Consider the following 20,136-nt stretch of genomic DNA (forward strand, 5'->3'; position numbering starts at 1 on the left):
AGAGCACTGAATTCTACTTGTACACGTAGAAGAGAGGGAGTAAGTACCTCTCGGTCGGCGGCTATATAGCCAGCTACAAGACTGATCGTTTCAGTTACGATCTCTTCAGGTCAGGATTTGTCCAGTTTTCTCCTTTTGTTTCTATATATCGGTCGTTTCAGATTAGCCTGACTCTGTTACAGTTCTTGTAAGATTTTTGTCATTTGACTCGCGCGATGTCGACGACGAACGGAGTCCACGTGGTCGACCCTCGTCCGTGAAAATCGCAGTCTTTCGAGCCAGATCGAGTGAAAAATTTGATCGCCAACGTCGAGGTGAACACGTACAGGACCATGTGTTCGGCAACGTGAACAGTAAAATTCGCGATTTTTTCTAGCGAAACGAACCACCGAAGCGAGATTGGTGGTGACTTGGACGAAAAGGAAGCGATCTCGCTGCCAATAGCGATAATCGGTCGCTTTTTCGTTCAAATCGATCGATTAATTTATGATTTCCGAGAAAATGCCACCGCAAGAGAAATTTGGAACTTCCGTTTATTTGAACGACCGCGAGAATAACGCGGTGGCCTGTCGCAACTCGATGAACCTTCAAACGCGAGAAGCAGACAGGAGTGCCAAAGAAGAGACGAAAGACATAGATTTCGACGAATTGTTGCCGTACGTCGGGGACTTTGGTCTTTATCAGAAGATCCTGTTTATTCTGATGATCCCTTTTGCTTCGTTCGTCGCATGGGTCTACTTCTCGCAGATCTTCATCACGCTGATACCGGATGATCACTGGTGCTGGGTACCGGAACTGCAGAATCTCACAGCGAACGAAAGGTGCATAAAACATTGTACTTTCTTGCAAAATAGAGTCCAATTAAAAAGTTAATATTGAAATCTGCAAGTATGTGTTTGCATTCTTTCGCTTGGATTTAGATTTTAGTCGCACCTTTAGATCTTATCGTCGTTGACAGAAGCGTTGATAAGTCGAAGCGCGCGAATCAACAAATGTTGTTTATCGGATAGAAATAGACGATAGAAGGATAGAATAAAAGATTAATTTCTTTTGTAAAAATCCATCAATATGAAAAGTTTGTAAAAGAAAATAAATTGTCTGTTATAGTTGATTTATCCTTAATGCTATTGTTTATTCGTTTCAAGTGGGTTAGTAGTTATTTGCTCGATAATTCTTTGTCGTACAGATAAAAGCTAAGATCGATAATGAGGGAAATGGATTCGTTTCATTGTGTTGGCACCAATATTGACTTCGTTTACTGAGCACAGAAATAATCTCGTAAAAGTGCACATAGAAGAATCCACTAACTGAACTTATTTTCCGAAGCATCATTTATAAAGGCAGATAGGATTACAAAGATTCAAGTTCATCGATCACTCTGCTCGATAAATTAAAAGCAAAGTTTAATACAGTCCTTTGTCAAGTAAAATTAGATTCAAGACTATATTTGAAATTTCTCTCGTATCATTCCAGTGCATATTTCCGTTTATGATCTGATCGCTCCATTAGATAAAAGTATTTGTACCTCTTGTAAATGTACATAAGAATCCAAGGCAACTGAGTCGCAATCTTTTTATTGTTCGCAACATATAATTAGGGAAATGCGGGGTCTTGTCGCTTTTATGAATTACGTGTAAAACGTTGATTCATTCTACTGTACGGTGTACAGTGTCTGTCACGGTATTTATCTACCTTGCATGAGAAATTAGTACTTTCTCGATGACTAGGCGATCGTTTTTCTTTTGTTATCTATTTCGTTTTCGCGCAGGAGAAGGAAATTCTCAGTTTCGTTTTCATCGAAAACACTCTGATGAGTCGTGTACGGCTTCATCGTTTACAGATAGAGATTTTTGTCATACGATAGATCAGTAATTTTAACACTTTCTTCTACTAAAGAATTTTGAAACAAAAAGTTATGTTTCGAGTAGAGACGATCACAAGTATTTATGAATTTTTATTTTACGTAATACTTTCTGTATTTTTTAAATCAACGAGTACAAAATCAGAGATTTATTTATATAGCGTAATTTTCTTCGTTTCCATATTTTTTATTAGTGAAAACAAAATTGAATTTACTCTTGCAATAACTTTTCTTTTTTTGTTGTCAACGAAAACACCAAGAAATAATTTGTACTATAAATTTAATTATAAAAGTAGATTTTTTCATAAAACAATTTGCACCTTGTCAATGTTACCAAAGTGACGACGATGGAGTATAAAAGATTAAAATGCCGAAATCGGTAACTTAGAGAAGATTTCACATCATATAATCTGGAAATCTAATGTGATTAGTAGTAGAAATGAAAACGCAAAAGCCGTAAACAATGCTGACGAAAAATGCATCCGCATTACATTCACCTCGAAAAACTTGCATAGATTAAAATACAAGATTCCGGTGACGAAGGATTATTATCAACATCGATGTTTGATATATGTGCTTCGTGATTCACCGACGGATCGCTACGCGTACAGTGCACAGGCGCCTGGATGCTCACGATGAATGCTTTTTACGTTAGCGCATCACTCAATTACCGATAAAAGCACGGTCGTTGACTCTCTGCCTCTCTGCTCTTCTTCCTCTTCCCCTTTAAAATCATATTTGAAGACGAGGAAGTTGAAAGGTTCGTTAAATTCTATCGCGATATCGCGGTAATCTGATAATCATTGGCATTTAATTGGATAGAAAGCCACGAATCGTTTGACTGATATCAAAATAGGATAAAAATTCAACCCCTCGCAGGAATTAAGCTTCTATTCTCTGAAATTACTCTCAAATCTCAGAGTCAACCCTTCAAATTCTCCACACTGGATCTTCGATTCTTAATATTTGTAATATCGTAGAATAGCTTTGATTGGAGATCGGCTGAAATTAGAAAACACCGTGTACGTCGTCTTTCGTGGTTTGTTTACATCCAAGAGCGCCTAGTAACAGTGACGCGAAAAAAGATAAGCAGCGTCAAAACAGAAGTACGGTTCCACATTTCAAGGAGTGGCAATCGAGAGGCCAGAGTATGTGAGCCGAAAAGTGCGTGTGTGTGTGTGTGAGAGAGGACGAGAGCAAGAGCGAGCACGACCGAGCAGGAGTGTATTGGCGAAGATCAGAGCTAATTGAGTCGTCGAAGAGTAGAGTCGTTAGAGGTTTCGAGTCGTTGAAGAATAGTCGTGAGAATTGATAGAGTTGTTAGAGAGAGAGTGTGTGTGTGTTAGATTCGTTGTGACGAGAGTGATCAAATAACTGTAAAGTTATTTGATATAGATACGAGTATTGCATTTAGTTTCCGTTAAATAAATATCGTTCTCTGTCCAATTTATATTTGTATATTCAATTTAATATTAATAAATTGTAAGTAATCGGAAAAAAATTTCTATCCTTATTTTCCGATATTACATATTTGAAGCATAAATTAAAAATCGACACATTGACTACTTCAAAGAAATTAGCCCGAACGAGACATAACTCGTTCATCGTGGTTTTCGCGCGAAGTAAATATGCGGTTTCTCAATCGTTGTGAGATTCCAACGACGTTAATTCTGTCGAAACGGCGACGCGCGACGACGATCGCACATTCTGTTGCTAGCGAGTGCTTGCAAATCGCGACGATATCGAGCGTAAAGACTAAGCGCAAAAATGGAGGACACTCGGCGGGGAATTGGAAATGCTCGATGACGAAAGGTATTTCAAGGTGTAATTACATCCACATCCAATTGGATCGCACCTTCGTTCGGTTGCTAGGTCAACAACCTTCGATGTTATTCAAATAATGCAACGGCTGGAGCAGCCGGTAGCGAGTCGTAAAAGTTTCAATAAAACACGTTCCTGCTAGTGAACGTATGTTAAGACTTACACCGAGTTTTATTTCGCTACGCCGTTTACTAGTTCGAAACGATCGATTGCATAATAGTAGCTGTTTCTTTCATCTCGGAAACACGATCGTAAACGGTGACAACGATCCAGCTTATTCCTGATCGTGTTAATTTCCACGCAAACTTTGTAAACATTATACGTCGCGACGCTCTCGTTAACGCGTCATTCCCTCCAACTCGAAAGTCTTGCAACTTTGGTGATCCGTTTTCTGTGTAAAATTGGTTACGAGCATCAGGGGACTTATCGTCGTAATCGGTAAATTGTTTATTAAGGATCTACAGCTTTTAAGGATTTCTCTCTAGAGATTTAGAGATTAGAAGTTTCATTAACGCGTTATCGTGTCTCTAACTCGATCTTTTTTCGTGTAAATTGGTCACGAGACTTACGAGCTTCGTTGTAAATAGAAGATTAGTAATATTTCGTAGTTTCGTGATTCGTAGTTTCGTTTTAGTGCTTAAACGCGCAATTTTTAGTTCGCTTTTCGCTCGCATCGGCGCTATGAAACGGATCAATATCTCAACACTTTCCTTTAGTTCTACGAATCATCTTTCGACCGGCTTTTCTTGGCCTACCGTTTCCTAACGCTGTCCTAATACTATCGTCTTGCTGAGATCCTTTTTCCGATTGTATCTTCTGCTTATTTTATTATAAATCCGAACTTTCATTCACGTCGTATGTTTTACAGCGTAAAATCCGCTAGAGCGTTCCAATAAATGTAACCAGTAGGTGCTCTAATACTCAAACGCACCTGTGCGTATCTCTGCATATTTGCTGAAAAAAAAGATGAATCTTACGTTACATTTTCAATATGCGTAATAAGCCGAAAATTTCTCTGATGCTAATCCTTCGTAACAAAAGGATGGCATCACTATATGCATGAAAATAGCATTTGGCAATCGTTAGAAACACAATACATGGATATATATGTAGTTGCCAAATTAACCTTCGCGGTGTTCAAAGTGAACGGCTAGAAACGATTGCTTTTTGCTATACGCGCATGGTTCGATTGCACCATAATTCGTTATTAAGACGTTTCGAGAGAGGCAAAGGATGTGGTGTCGCAACGTGTTGCGCTCGCACAATGCTCCTTGGATATAATTCTCGGAGCGCGTATTATCGCGTACGCCGCGCGAACGCGTTGAACCTTCGCGCAAACAATGAGAGCGTGAACGCGAAAAAATAGCGTTGAGCACGTAACATTCGGCCTGATATCGTTGATTGGCCGCGAATCGTCAACGTGCACGGGACAGTTTTACGTAAAGACATTCGATCCGTACAATTATGTTAAGACGTCGACCATAGAACGTACTACGTTGATGCAATTAAAATTTCAATGAAACAGGAGAACGCGCTAATAACTAGTCACCCCGTTGTTGACCATAACGTACAAATACTTTTGTTTAAGAGCTGCTCGTTAGTGTTTACCGCGTGCAGCGATTAAGTGACGAACAAATTGCGTTCAAAGGGTATAGAGCTCGTTCTCGATTAAAATTCTCCTAACTTTCTAATGGTATTAGAAATTATAACTTGAACGTATGTACGCGACTGGCAATAAATATCAGGACAGCCGCGGATATTTAGTATTAATCGAATATGTGTTCCATTGTCCTTAATTTCTTTTATTATCGATTATTATTATTATAATTTTTATATTAATATTAATATTATTTAATATTTTAATATTAATATTATTTAATATTTTAATATTAATATTATTTAATATTTTAATATTAATATTATTTAATTTATTCTATTATTGATTCGTTCCATTCCGTTTACGTCATAATACGTAGCCTGCGGATTTTTACGCATATTTTTCAGAATATAAAGGAAGCGAAAGAAAAAACTAGAAGCTGGATAAAAAATTGTTTTACCTCGATTAAACGTTACAAAGCGTGCTACTTTCCGATGTTTTATATATTTCCACGTGTCACACGTGTACTTTGCAATTTTGCCCTTTCAGATTTCGCAGAAATGCATAAAACTTCCGTGACCTAATTTTTTGGCACGTGCACGTGCTTCAAAATAAATTCGATGATATTAAATACCAGATTATAGGAACCAGAAATGAAGAGTTCTACAACGATGGAATGGGTAAATGATTGTCGATCAGACGAAAGACAATAGCAAACAACGATATAGCGATGATTAATTAATGGAAGATTTTTTCCTTTCAGCAAACAAAAATAGAACTTAACGAACTCAGTAATTGATAAATGATTACGTATAAGATAAGTGCATTTTCCAACTGTGAGTCATAGTTAACGTTTAGTTTAGCCTAGGTAGGATCTTAGCTTTGGAGTAGATAAGTATAATAATAGCAAAAAATCGATAGAATTGTTAAAAGGCTGTGACTAATCCTGGTCGACTGGTCAGTTATCATCTGAATCTATTGTTATTTTGCTAGTATACTTCGAATCGAATCATTTTCAGCTATTCTATGGACAAGCATTCGTTTCTTTCGCGCATACCACGTATCATTCGCTCATTAACTCGTTTTTGAAAGCTTTTACCGGCGAATGAAAAACGTAACGTACACTTGCATAATGCGTTCGAAGTGTTCGCTCGTTCAATATTCATGTAAAGGTTAGGCGATACGCGTGATAAGTCGCGATGCTACGAGATGTGATTAGATGCGAATGTTAATATCTTGTAAATACCTTTCCTCGACTATGATAATCATCGAACACTAAGAATTTCGCAAATCGATGGAATTAATCGGTGATCTTGTGGGAAGAAATTTTGATATCACGATAATGTTAACGATAGTATGTTAATTACGACTAGTACCGTTACTGTTACATTGTTTCATAATTAGTATTAGTTTAATATAGTCAACGACTCCTCCGCAAGCATCCGTGCAAGTGTTATTTATTATTATGCTCACCTTCTATTGGAAAGTTCTTGCCTTGCTCAGCAAGTCTTTTTGATTTTTTTCCTGTAGAACTTCCGCGTGTTACCGATTTTTATGCTATGTACGTGTTTGTAGGAGAACTTTCTCTGAGCCGCGAAGTTTTCTTTCGACGACTCAACGATCGAAAATCAAAGAGAACCAATGTTCTCTCTTTCGATAAAGTATGTGATGATAGCCATTGCCAAAATTATTGATATATTTATCTGGTTGAAGACAATCTAGCAAATTATACAGCAAGCCTAATGAAATAATAATAATCTTTATCATTAAACTGCGCCATTATTTCATAATTTCATTGAAGGATAATAGAAATTCACGAAGCCTTCAAATTGGATTTCATATTATAATAATGTAAACATCGTTTGACGGTATTATCTGGTTGTGAATAGGGTTGATTTGATTCAGACAGCGCCAGTCATCATGACATCGACTTCCTATCTCGTTATGTAACATTCATCAGAATAACAGACGCAATTACCGTCACTGAATTATCTTAATGACATTCGTTATTAATGAGTAAGTGTTTTCGACATACGTCGGAGGTCGCAAATCTTGGATCATCTTTCTTTATTATCTGTTTAGATCCAATCCAGTTCCTTCACAGAACTTCTTTCCCTTCAATTTACCTAATTTAATAATTCTTCAAAATTTTCTCATTTTCATTTCTCATTGCATTGTTTATTATATATTCTACAAACCCGTATGAACACAACGCAATAAATTGACACGATAAAAGCGTTGAGATAATAACCACGAGACAATACTCGACAATAATAATACGAGACAATAATAATCGAAAAGGCTGATGAAACAAAGGAATGAGTAATTTGTAAAGACAGGAAAACAGCAATTAACGTACATCCAGCTACAATTGAAAATAACTTTCTTCGCTTTAAATGAAATTCCAATCAAATACGTTTTATCAGACTCGACTAACAATCAATATTATTAGCTCAACAAATACTCGAGATTCCCAATGTTTTTTGTCGAGTTTCAAATAGAACGTTAATTACTCGCTTGTCGGAACGTCCATCGGCATCGAAGACCGTGAACCAATCTACGTTATCTTCTCCTTCGTTTCAGGCTGTCGCTGGCGATACCAGTCAACCGCGAAGGTTACTCGAGATGCAGCATGTACGATGTAAATTACACGGAAATTTTGCTAAATGGAAGCCACGTACCGGACCCATCGTGGCCAACGAAAGATTGCCAACAAGGATGGGAATTTAATTATACCACCGTCCCTTATGCGTCTGTGGCATCCGAGGTGACAGAAAATGTTCGACTTGTAATTTCCTGCTTTTTGAATATTTTATCTGTTCCTATCAATCAATCCCTTTATACTGTGTATGTCGTATTCGATTATTTGCATGATCTATTTCGATAAAAAATAAGCGTAGTGTACAATTTTTGGAAAGAAAGAAGAACGATGAAAAGGGTCGAATAAACGTTTGTGGAAAGATCGATAGTTCAGAAGTGGGAAAATTAACAATGTCGATTTCCACAGAGGAAAATTATAGTACGTAACAGAATTACTAGTACATATTGCAGTAATAATTAGTGCATGTAGTGAAATTACAGAGTACATTCTAAATTCAAGCGTTACATTGCCAAATAAAATACAATCGAATAAATATTTATAAAAATACTTAAAGAAAAAAAAGGATAAAAAATTTCGAATTATGAAAGCTGATAAAACTAGGTTGCGATAAAACTGAAAATGAAAATATCGGATTGAAAAGAAACTTTAATAAAACTTTATAACGAGCAACAGCGCGAACACGCAGATTTGTTCGACATAAATTGCAAGACTTTTTGCTCCAGTGGATTTCCATGAACTTTGCGTCGCTCGTCAGGAGGAGAATTATTCATCGAGGGGTAGGAAGCATCCAGAAGAAGGACGCGAGAACGCGCAGGGTCTTAAGCTTCCCCTTCTTTTTTCCTCAAAGGGAAAGATAAAAGGACAGAGGCGCGCTTCATTAGGAATTTCGAAACTTTGATCGAAAATTCGTTTAATCGAGGCGTTGAAATTGCTATAAGATTTCCGTGATGCTGATCGTGATCAGAAGTAAATCATTCGACTGTAGTTTTCTGTTGCAGCTGGGATGGGTTTGTCAGTATGATGTATTGCCAGCCATAGCTCAAAGTATCTTCTTCATCGGCGCTATCTTCGGAGGATTAATTTTTGGATAGGTTGCTGATCAATATGGAAGAATACCAGCTTTGCTCGGAGCTAATTTAATGGGATTTCTCGCTGGGGTGGCTACTGCGTTCACGGGTAGCTTCTGGCAGTTCACTTTGTGTCGTTTTTTCGTTGGATTCGCCTTTGATAATTGCTTCACTATGATGTACATATTAGGTAACCGTTTTTCAATAATTTCTTTTTTGCCCTGGAATTGAGTTTGAAAGCCACACAGAGGCTACAAAAAGTACTTGTACGTATGTATCCTTATTTCCCAATGAAGCGTCTCTCTTCCTTTTTTTTAAATCAGTTTTTACGTTTCATTTTGATAGCATTAATTATTTATAAGCATGTATGAAAGTATTACAAATGATACGAAAGCTAATATTTTAATCAGTCTTATCTTAAGACTTAGTCTTAATTAATTGGTATATATATAAATGCTGTTTTAAATACGATGGTGTACAGTTGCTTTTTGTAATTACTGTAAGCAGGAAGATCTCTAAGTTTAAATAACAAAGTAATCTCTACAACATACTGTAAAACTGTTGTTATGCTTGATTTACGACTGACGTTTCTACAAGTATATGAATTTTGCAACAGAACTCACGTTGCCATGCAACAATTTAAATGAAATTGAAAACCATTCAAAGTTACGAAGAAAGATGCTTAAATACATATGAATATACATGAGGTCATACATATTTATTTTTTAACTGCGGCGTTTATATCAAAGAGAGGGAGAGAGACAGAGAAAAATTAATTTTCCTGTTTTATAAGAATTTCATGCAAGATAAAAATATGAAACTTTAAGATATTTAGATTTATATATACCATTGAATATTTATAATATTTAAAGGTAGTTAGTTCGCAATCATTTTCTATACTAATATTTTCCCTCTATACTCGCGATCAATTATAATTTTGTTTTCTCTTTTAACGAGACAATATTCTGATTACAAAGGATTAGTTGTTCAAAATTGCTTTTCATTTCTGGACAACTATAGCATACCAGGATTTTCATAAATTTTCACTTCCCAACGGAAAGCGAAGGTAACGAATGAATGGTTCTACAACGAACGCTTCCACAACTATAAATCTATGTATATATATACATACGTGTATATGGTTTTAATTAAAATGAACATCTTCTTCTAGCAAATTTATTTAAAATTCGCAAAAATATCACATAATAATATAAAACAATCAAGTAACATTTTAAATATTCCATTGAAAATTCTGATAAATTGTTTAATAAAAGATCGATAATTCATTGTCTGATATCCATAATACAGGCAATTTATAATACAAAATTTTATTATAACTCTACATGAAAAAATTTCAATTATAATACTGTAGAAATATATTTTCCAGTTATTGTTCTAATATCAATATACTGAAGAGAAAATCTAGACTAGTCTCTGTCTTGAAAGATATTTTATACCCTGAAAGTACAGCGTTAAGACCCTGATTGAAACTTTTGAAGAGACTCTGTTGAAACGTAAGAACGCTGATTGAAAGTTCATCAGACGAGTCATTGAAACGAGTTTTCTTGATCGAATAGCAAGTTTGTCCTGCAGACAGCATTCCAATTGTGAAAATCGAGACCAAAGAAACTCAGGTGACGTGCATTAACCCTGAATCGATGACTCAAGCCGAGGTTGGAAAAATTTGCAATTTGTTCGACAAAACAAGGCCAAGTTGACGAGATTCGTGAGCAAGTGGCTGGTTCGTTAATGATTTGGCGTTCGAATTTTCTTATTTCTATTCTAATTATCAAGGTCGATTAAACGATTGATCACGAATATTCGACGGAAATATTGAGAAAGAAGGCTCGATCTGTACGAGTGTAAATCGTATTTTAATCAATGACTTGAGAAAGTGAGGTATTGATTGAAACTAAGATAAGTGATACTAATTCGTTTCGAGCGCGTAACAAATTACATCATCGGATTCATTGATTTGCAAATAATTCTATATTCAGTTCCGTATTTATAATCGAGCGTAGCGAAGATAAAATGAAAGGGACGTGATTATCCGAGGGTCTCACAACTAGAGGAAAATCGATGGGAACGAGGAAATCCTTAATTGTAGAAACTACGTAGAAAATACCGTGGAAAATATCATATATATTTTAATAGAAATGTTTTTGTACTTTTTTTTAAACATTAAAACTTTAGAGCTTTAGAAGCTTTATGTATTAGTATACGTATTTATACAGACTTTGAAATTCATAACAAATTTCTCTAGATAGATGCGGATTTTTTGTATTGTTTCGTATGTATACTTGTGTCACTTTTCTTTCTAACGATATTTAGTTAAAACGTTCGTCTATATCATTTATAATAGATTTTGTTTTTATTTATATTAATGTTAATTTTATATTAATAAAAATCACTGAAATTTTCAGTATCATCATTATTTAGTATCATCGAATTTCTTTCTTCTTTATGTTCCATATTATTATTAAAATTCTCTAATAAACATTCAAATATCCTATAGAATATTTCCATTATTTTTCACGTCATTATTTGCAGTCATATTTTCCATATTTTATTATCGATAAAGTTTGAGTTGGTTCTTTAAATTCCTATTCAACATTCCAGCTAACCAGTCGATATCAATAACACGTGCCTTTCTTCCTGCCAGGATTTATAACTTATTCAAGCAGAACCTCACTCGACCAGCTCGTTGAAAGCGTAGAATTCGATCAACTTCATACAACTCACATACAAACTGCAGATAATGCTAACAGTGGGAGGAAAATATGAGACTGCAAAGCGTATAAACCTAGTAGTTTATAAAAGCATTTACATATTTGCCACAGAAAATTTATATGTATGTAGAATATGTGTTATATAAAACATTCTGAAATTTCATTAGCATTGTAATGATTATATTGGTAAAGTTTGAAGCATTTCTGAAGATGCACATAGAAGTTACGAGATATTTAATGCAAACATTTATTTAGTACAAATATACAGCATAAATAGTTATCTTAAACATGTAATAAATGGTTATCAAATATCGGGATTTATTAATATAATAAATGTTTGACTATTTTTATAATTAAATATTTTTGTAATTACTGTGAAATATATAATTACGCTAAATAATTTTGTATCTTGTATATAGATTTTTAAATTTACTTAATTGAAACTCTGCATTATAATAACCGTATTTATAATTCTGACGTCATATTCGATATAATTATTATATGACTTTATTACGATCCTAATGAAATTCCAATATATTCATGAATATATAACAGAAACGTAATAATACTTTGTTGTACTAATTATGATACCATCATATATAATAAATATAAATAAATAAAAAATGTCTATAAATGCTAAGATACTTTTACGAGCCAACAGGCGAGAAGGAAGAAACGAAAGAAAAGAAAGAAGAGAACGAACGTTAATCAGTTTCGAAACGTTAACAACGTCCTTGCGTTGGACGGTGCTCGCGTTTATCGATTGGTCGCATTGCGAGATATCGGTCAGATTATTATTATTAATACGATCGTCTGTAATTTATCTTTGCTAACTGTGCCGCACGGAATCTTCGTTTACAATAAATGAGTTGTCGCTTTTGATCGAACGGTAACACGATATGAAATTACAGGGTGACGGAAACAGCTGGGAGAAAAGCGAATACTTTTTCTGCGCGAATAATGTAATGTTAAAGGCAGTAAACCTTGAGAGGCGAAGTGATGAAACGAGTGGTCTCAGAGAAGCTTCTTTACGTCTTCTTCTCCTTTCTGTATCCTTTCTATGAGAATAATATCTCGTCTTCAGAAGAGATCTCCTCGCCCTATCTACGCGTTGTAAAGGCAATACAAACTGAATGATACATATATTTAAAAAACGATATTTTGTTGGTTTTATGAATATTGATTTTTATAACGTGAGGTTCTTCTACTCTTATTTTCTATTAAATTAATGATACATATATTTTAGAATGGCTGTCGCAATGGTGATGATGATGATGGTGATGATGATTTGCGAAAGAAGATGTTGAAAATTGCAGACAGCATAAATAATATTTAGATTTCATGGAAGTTGATTTTTGTAATGCGAGGTTCTTCTATTCTTATTTTTCATTAAATTTCTATGTAGAAAATTATTAAACATTTGGATATAACTGGAAGATTATTTCCGTTCATGCGTACCGGAGTTACTCGATGGTCTCGTACCGAAGCTGATAACCAACCCAGATTTTCGGGAAAGCGATTAATAGCTTAAAATTTATTCGTGCGAGATAATAATCCAAAATGTAGTTAAAGTTTTTAAGCATTGTTTGTTAGGATTACGAGAAAATGATGAATTAACAGTTATGTATAGACACGTTATATATATGTAGGAGGTCCAGAGCGTATTGGGAAAATTTACGGCGAATTAAACAGGAAATTCCGAGATATCTGCTCAAAATATCTGATTTGTGGAATTATCCTATAGCTATTTTATTTAATAAAAATTAATTCAGGTAATTTTAGAGAATAGAAATATCTGAAACTCGTGATTTAAACGAACGTTCGTCATTTTGGTTTATTATGAATTATAAATTGGTTCATTATGAAGCATGAAAAGTAAAAATCAATGGTGCAAAGTGATCTTAAATAAGGAAGCGAGTTCCATGGTAAACATGGTTCAAGCATCGCAATTATAATAAAGCAAAAAAAAAGAAACAACCACTGAGCGGTAATTATCAGGAAGCCACTAGTTACAACTAATTGAAGGTGATTCCGGATTAGAAGCAAGCCACTATTAAGTGGCTAACACGGTTGCTTCATTAAGAGCAATTACTCCCTATTTTACGGCAACTACAAATAGACGAAATAGACGTCCTGTTATGCGATTAAAGAGTTACAACCTTGCGTTTCTAATTTATTGGACGTATACGCACCAGACATTAATTTCGTCTACGTATTCGTGAAATTGCGAGATTCATTCATCGCGAAGGTCAGTTCAATTGTTCAAGATAACTTCTTATCGTTTTAATCTGTTTTCTTGTACGAAAATAGAGTAATATTTACTTGTCATTGCACTGTGGATATATATCGATATGTTCGTTCAGGAAGTCAATTGTTTTCATCGAATTAGACTCGACTTTCCGTAGAAAATGTTCATTTCGACATAAATATGTATCCCAGGCTTATCGATCTTTCAATATCTACCATAAATGGCTTAACAAGGTAACACACGCTCATGTTTGGATTATGTAAATGATCCTTTGACTCTAACGATCCGTTTATTCACAGTTAATTTATGATATTGCTAGTTACGCGTGATTCTACCTTTTGTATCTTTAAGAAATACAGGGTGATTGGTAATTGGTGGTACAAGCGGAAAGGGGGTGATTCTACGCGAAAAAAGAAGTCGAAAATATAGGATAAAAATTTAAAAATTTAAAAATTTTTAAAATTTTTAAAATAACGTCAATTGAGACAACGATCTACAGTGAGATCCGTTATAACGAGACGTGATAAAGTGCACGCGTACCGAGCGAAAATTCAAAGTCGATTTTCTCGAAAACAAAGCCTCAAACGAAAAATTTTTATTCTATATTTTCGACTTCTTTTTTCACGTAGAATCATCCCCTTTCCGCGTGTACCACCAGTTACCAACCACCCTGTATAATTCGTAAATAGAAACGTATTCTTGTCGATAAGTATCGAAACACTTACGGAAACTTAAATGGGCTTGAACAATCATCGGGAAATTATTAAAGTCCTTGTTATTAGATCTAAACACGATTTAATCGTAGAACTAAACACGTTTGTTAAATTAATCTATATATTGTATATCTACATTTTATATATTTGTAACTCAAATTTTTCTTCTTCATATTGCGTTAAGTTGCCCCAAAAGTTTCTTTCGTTTTATATTATTTTATTGAATTACGTATGATCTATTTTGTCCCAATGAATATAATTCAATAAAATAATATAAAACAAAAAATAGTATGCGTCTATTATCTCCTTACGAGACGAAAGAAATTTCTGCGACAACCTAATATATTGTTCCATTCTTTATTCACAGAATATTTCTTTCACAGATGATTCTTCTAAATATTATGTTTTTTATTCCAGTATTAGAATACGTTGGACCAAAGTGGAGGACATTCGTAGCGAATATGTCGATCGCAATATTCTTCACATTTGCAACTTGCATTCTACCCTGGATCGCCTATTATTTGGCCGACCGGAGGATGACCTGTATTGTCACCTCAGTTCCTCTTGTTCTAGCCGTAGGTACGCCATGGTTGATACCGGAAAGCGCTCGATGGCTGGTCAGCCAAGGTCAGATAGACAGGGCCATTAAAATCCTTGGTAAATTCGAGCGAATCAACGGCACCAAGGTGCCCGATGACATCTATAGACGATTCCGGGTAAATAAACCGATTACCGCAATCTTTTCCGTATTTTCTACTTTTATGATCTTTCCTGCTTTATGTGCGTTCTATAAATACCAATTTATATGCCTTTAAGCATATCATATAATCATTTTCTTTGAATAGAAGTCTAATTGGGTCTTTTACGTAATGAAAATTTGTTTACAACCTAGTAATTTTATATCTTATTCATCACCTAAATTGCCAGCGATAAATTGTTGTCAATTTCTGTTATTGTCTGTTATTGTCTATTTCTGTAATGTTATTTATTGAATTTGTATATTGTTTTTATCTTTGAAAATTTTTATACAAATAGATTAAACATTTGGAAACTGCTCAGTCTATGAATAGATCATGGCAATATTAACATTAATGTACGATATAAGGAGATAATCGACTTTTAGAGGTTTGATGTTTTATAAAGTAAAATGAAAAAATTTGCGAACGTCCAAGTAAACTATTTCGAAAGGATCGTCTCATACAAATATAACATAAACTTTCTTCCGGATTTTATCGTAATCTTTGTACACATAACAGATTCACATAAATTTGTAAGAAAAACAGACAAACGACATTAACTAGTTAAAAATTTGCTAATAACAGGAAACCTGTGCCAGAATCTGCAAAGAGGAGGAAGCAGACAAAACGTACTCCGTGTTGGATCTATTTAGAACGCCACGACTACGGAATATCACGATTCTATTTATTGTTATTTGGTTCGTATCGCTGTTAAACAGATATCAAATAGATTGACGTAAAATCGGAATTGTATCTTGTAAAAATCTCACGAACAGTTTTATATCTTTTGTCTAAAAATACTTCATTTCTGAAGCAAGGAATTTGCTTCTCACATGAAATATGATAGCGTGCTTTTCTTTATCATATGAAATTGTTTTACGAAATATAGGATGGCGATTTCTTTGGTGTTCGATGGTCACGTACGAAACGTCGATAATTTAGGCCTGGACGTGTTTGTTACGTTCACGATTGCTGCAGCAACCGAGCTGCCTGCTGACACGTTCCTCACGCTCGTTCTTGATCGATGGGGCAGAAGATGGCTGGCATGTGGTTCCCTCGTCATTTCTGGTATCTTCAGCATCAGGGCTTCTGCCGTTTCCAATAGTTCGTACATTTCGTTTTTATATATTCACCCTTCTATATTACTGATCAATCTTCTAAATAACCTAAGTCGATAATTCTGACTTAATCAGACGAATATTTTTCATTCGTATAACATTGTGCTTTTTGAAAGGAAGAAAATGTATATTTTGGAATATTTATAACATGAAAATGCTTGTAGATTATTTGCTACATTGCTAGAATAGTTTCCAAGCCCTATCATGTATCCGTTGTATAGATATTTTATTTCCCCTTCTACTGCTTTGATCATAAGATCGCTTCGTATTTCCGCATATATCAAAGGGCGTTGGCAATAGTCCTCAAAATGATGGGCTTCAGCGCTCCAGCAGTGCTATATGGCTTTCAGTAGCCGTAATCCATAATACAATCCCTTAGATTCAAGTTGACTAGATTAACGTTTTATAGATAAGAAGCTTATTGCTTGTGCTTAGCTTAGAGCTAAGCACGCTTATATTAAGCTTAGCAAATGCTTGTATCAACTATTGCAGACAACCAGACAAATTACAGACAGATAAAATAATTTCTTCCCTTTTTATTCCTTAAAATTTTCTAAAATTATTTCATGAAAAATTAGAATTAAAAACTAATGCTAAAATTTTTTTCAGGTATATATACAGCTTCTCTGGCAATTCTCGGTAGATTTTGGATAAACATTTCATACAATATCGGTCTCCAATATGCGGCTGAAGTATTACCAACTGTGGTTAGAGCTCAGGGTGTAGCTTTGATACATATAATGGGATACGTTGCTAGTATCCTCGCACCCTTCGTAGTCTATCTCAATGTTGTGTCCTCGTTCCTACCTCTTCTTGTGCTGGGCACACTCGGAATTATGGGCGGTCTTCTGACTCTCTTTTTGCCGGAAACATTGAATAAGGATCTTCCGCAGACGCTGCAGGACAGCGAGGATTTTGGAAAAGATCAGAAGATGTGGGATGTACCTTGTATCGGAAGGTAAAATCACATAAAGGAACTTTCGGTTTCCTTTTTTCAAAGATATTCACAGATCTTCAAGCTCGAAGTTCAAGATTCTCAAGCATTCTGTTAGATCTACATCTTCGTATGCTTTCGTATTACTTTCGTATTCTTAAAATCTGTTAAATCTCTCAAAAGAAAACTGGACTATCTTCTTTCTTCAAATGCTTTTTAAATCTTTTGAACAGAAGAGAAGGATCGAGTTGGGAAGTTATTCAAATCTTTAAGCGATTGGATTCAATATTTTTAAACGCAATGTTTTGACAGCAAACGCGAGGACGAGGAGACACCACCGGTCGCCATGTTCCGATCATTTTCTAGATGCAGTGCGAGGAATTCGATGAGAGCGTCGCTTCGCGGTGAACCTTTAAGAAGTAGCATGCTACGGAGATCGAGTATAAAATCGAGGAAAAGCGAAAACTCGATCACAGAGGTCGAAAGGCTGTAGCGAAACGTTCACCACGAAGTACAATACTTGTCGCGTTGATCTCGAGCAAAGAATCTTTAGTCTTCCAAAAACGTGCAATACATGTATTAGAGTAAGACAAGTTACTGAATCCAGGAATCTTAAATTCCACCGTCATTAATATTCATTATCACAAAACAGCGGATTTTTATGCAATTATGGGTGATTCGAAGATACGAAAATTTATAGAATGCGTATGACGCAAAATTTTGTAAAATATCCAAAAGTACAGCACTATCGATGATATTTAATGGATAGAAACATACTTTTGCCCAAGTCCCTTCGATTGCATCAAATCTTTCAATTGTATTATTGTATCCACGAAAATATGCATTTGCATAAAGATCCGCAATGCAATTATCATCGCAATTTTTCATAAACAATGATTGATTAAAAATTCAATCATTAGGCGAGCGAATAAAAATTAGAGTAAGAACGTAGGTTAAAGAAATTGTCGTAAATTGTCGTGGGTAGTTAATGTTAAAAATTAGTACTTTCCTTTGTTATAAAAGTTCCTGAAATTGTTCGTACAAAAGCTCCATCTTATAGAATATAGTGCAATAATCGTTATACTAGTAAAATAATAACATCATAAATATACAAAATATATTAACGAGATGAAAATAATATGGACAACGTGGTGTATGGCCACGAGTTTTGTACATATGTACGTGTAAGTATTTATAGATCGATTAGCAATCGCAGAGACCTCGTGCGCATGTCACGCGACGAGATAGCGCGATTATTTTTATTATGATGTAAATCGTTCTTAGATGTTTTGTAATAAAACTTGCCAGTAAAACCTTCCCTGGATTCTGCTAATAGTTCTTCACCACTTGTTCCTTAGTCGATTGAATTAACGATACAAATAAGTATGAGATTATCTTAGGAAATCTCATTAATATTTTTGTCGACATCTGCGACGTAAAAGCGGGGTAATAATATTTTGAAGTTTTGACGACGCGTTGCTTACTATAGATATTGTCTGTACAGGATTCATCAATTTTTAGAGAGCCTAGTCTCGCCGAGATGGAGATAATCCTCTTTAAAGCTGAACGTTTTAACACGTAATCCCACTAGCAAGCCATTGCAAAAATGATATTTCGATTAATGATGGAAAATCGCTTTTGAAGACAGAAAAATCTTCTTCGAAGGAAAAATTTGACCTAAATCTTTCGAATAAAATTAACGTAAAATCTGTGTTACGCCACGAGGCTTACCACAGGCTGTATTTTCTAACCGTCGCTCGCGGCCCTACAGTGTCGCAGGCAGACCGCCCTATCTGCCCGTCGGATCATATACAATGTATCGACGAGAGCATAGTTGTTGCCAAGCAGCGAGCTCTAGAAACGTCGATTTTTGACCGTTACGTTTTTCACGCAAGAAGAGGCATACGTGATCATAGGCGCGAGCGGTGGCGTGACCCGAGCATAGTGGGGGTCATCTTCCAAATGAGACAAAGGAATAATCGAAGGGGATCAGTTCCTTCTGACGAGTCAAACGTGACACTTCGACAAATCTGACGAGCAAACGAATTTATCTAGAGATATCGTAAAGTCGAGTCAAATTTCTGTAACATATTCATCATATTATTGTAAAATATATCATTCTATGTTAACCTGTTAATACAGTGTTACATTCATTAAACCACCTCTGTTGTCTTAACCGAAACAGGGGAACGACTATTTCGCGGCGTCGATTAACATAGTCGTCGCGAGAATTTACGCCTCTCGCTGACGCGTCCTCGCGACCGCATCTCTCCGTGAACGGTCGTACCAACTGTAACAAAGCATTTATTGACAAATTTAATATCTTTCTCCATAATCTCCATAAATCTGCAATACCCTTCCTTTGTATTTGTGTGCGTTATTGAATTGAATAAGACACCGATATAACAAGTTATAAATCACAGTTTATTCCAACAACGTCTCTCCGCGAACGGTCGTAACAATCTGTATATAAAATCGATAATTTCAGCATTCAACATGCTGTATATTATAATGCCAAGTTCACGTTATGTTCATAAAGAGTACAGAGATAATCTTCCAAGAAATTTCTCCCTAGAAGTGCTTGAAATCTCTTCTTGGAGAATCTTAGAAATGCGCGAAGAATATTCCAATTTCAGAGTGTTTCGAGAAATATCGTCGAGCTACAAATACCTGGAATTCGAATCGCAGCGAGTATTCGACGTATGCGTT

The 20,136-nt window shown here is 35.2% G+C and overlaps 1 pseudogene; it reads left to right on the forward strand.

The window, feature by feature from the left end:
* Nucleotides 1–108: 108 nt before the first annotated feature.
* On the forward strand, nucleotides 109–18,747 carry LOC117232346 (annotated as a pseudogene).
* The last annotated feature ends 1,389 nt before the right edge of the window (nucleotides 18,748–20,136 follow it).

Source organism: Bombus vosnesenskii, unplaced genomic scaffold (genome assembly GCF_011952255.1).
Source record: "Bombus vosnesenskii isolate JDL3184/JDL3185 unplaced genomic scaffold, Bvos_JDL3184-5_v1.1 scf7180000013286, whole genome shotgun sequence".
NCBI lineage: Eukaryota > Metazoa > Arthropoda > Insecta > Hymenoptera > Apidae > Bombus > Bombus vosnesenskii.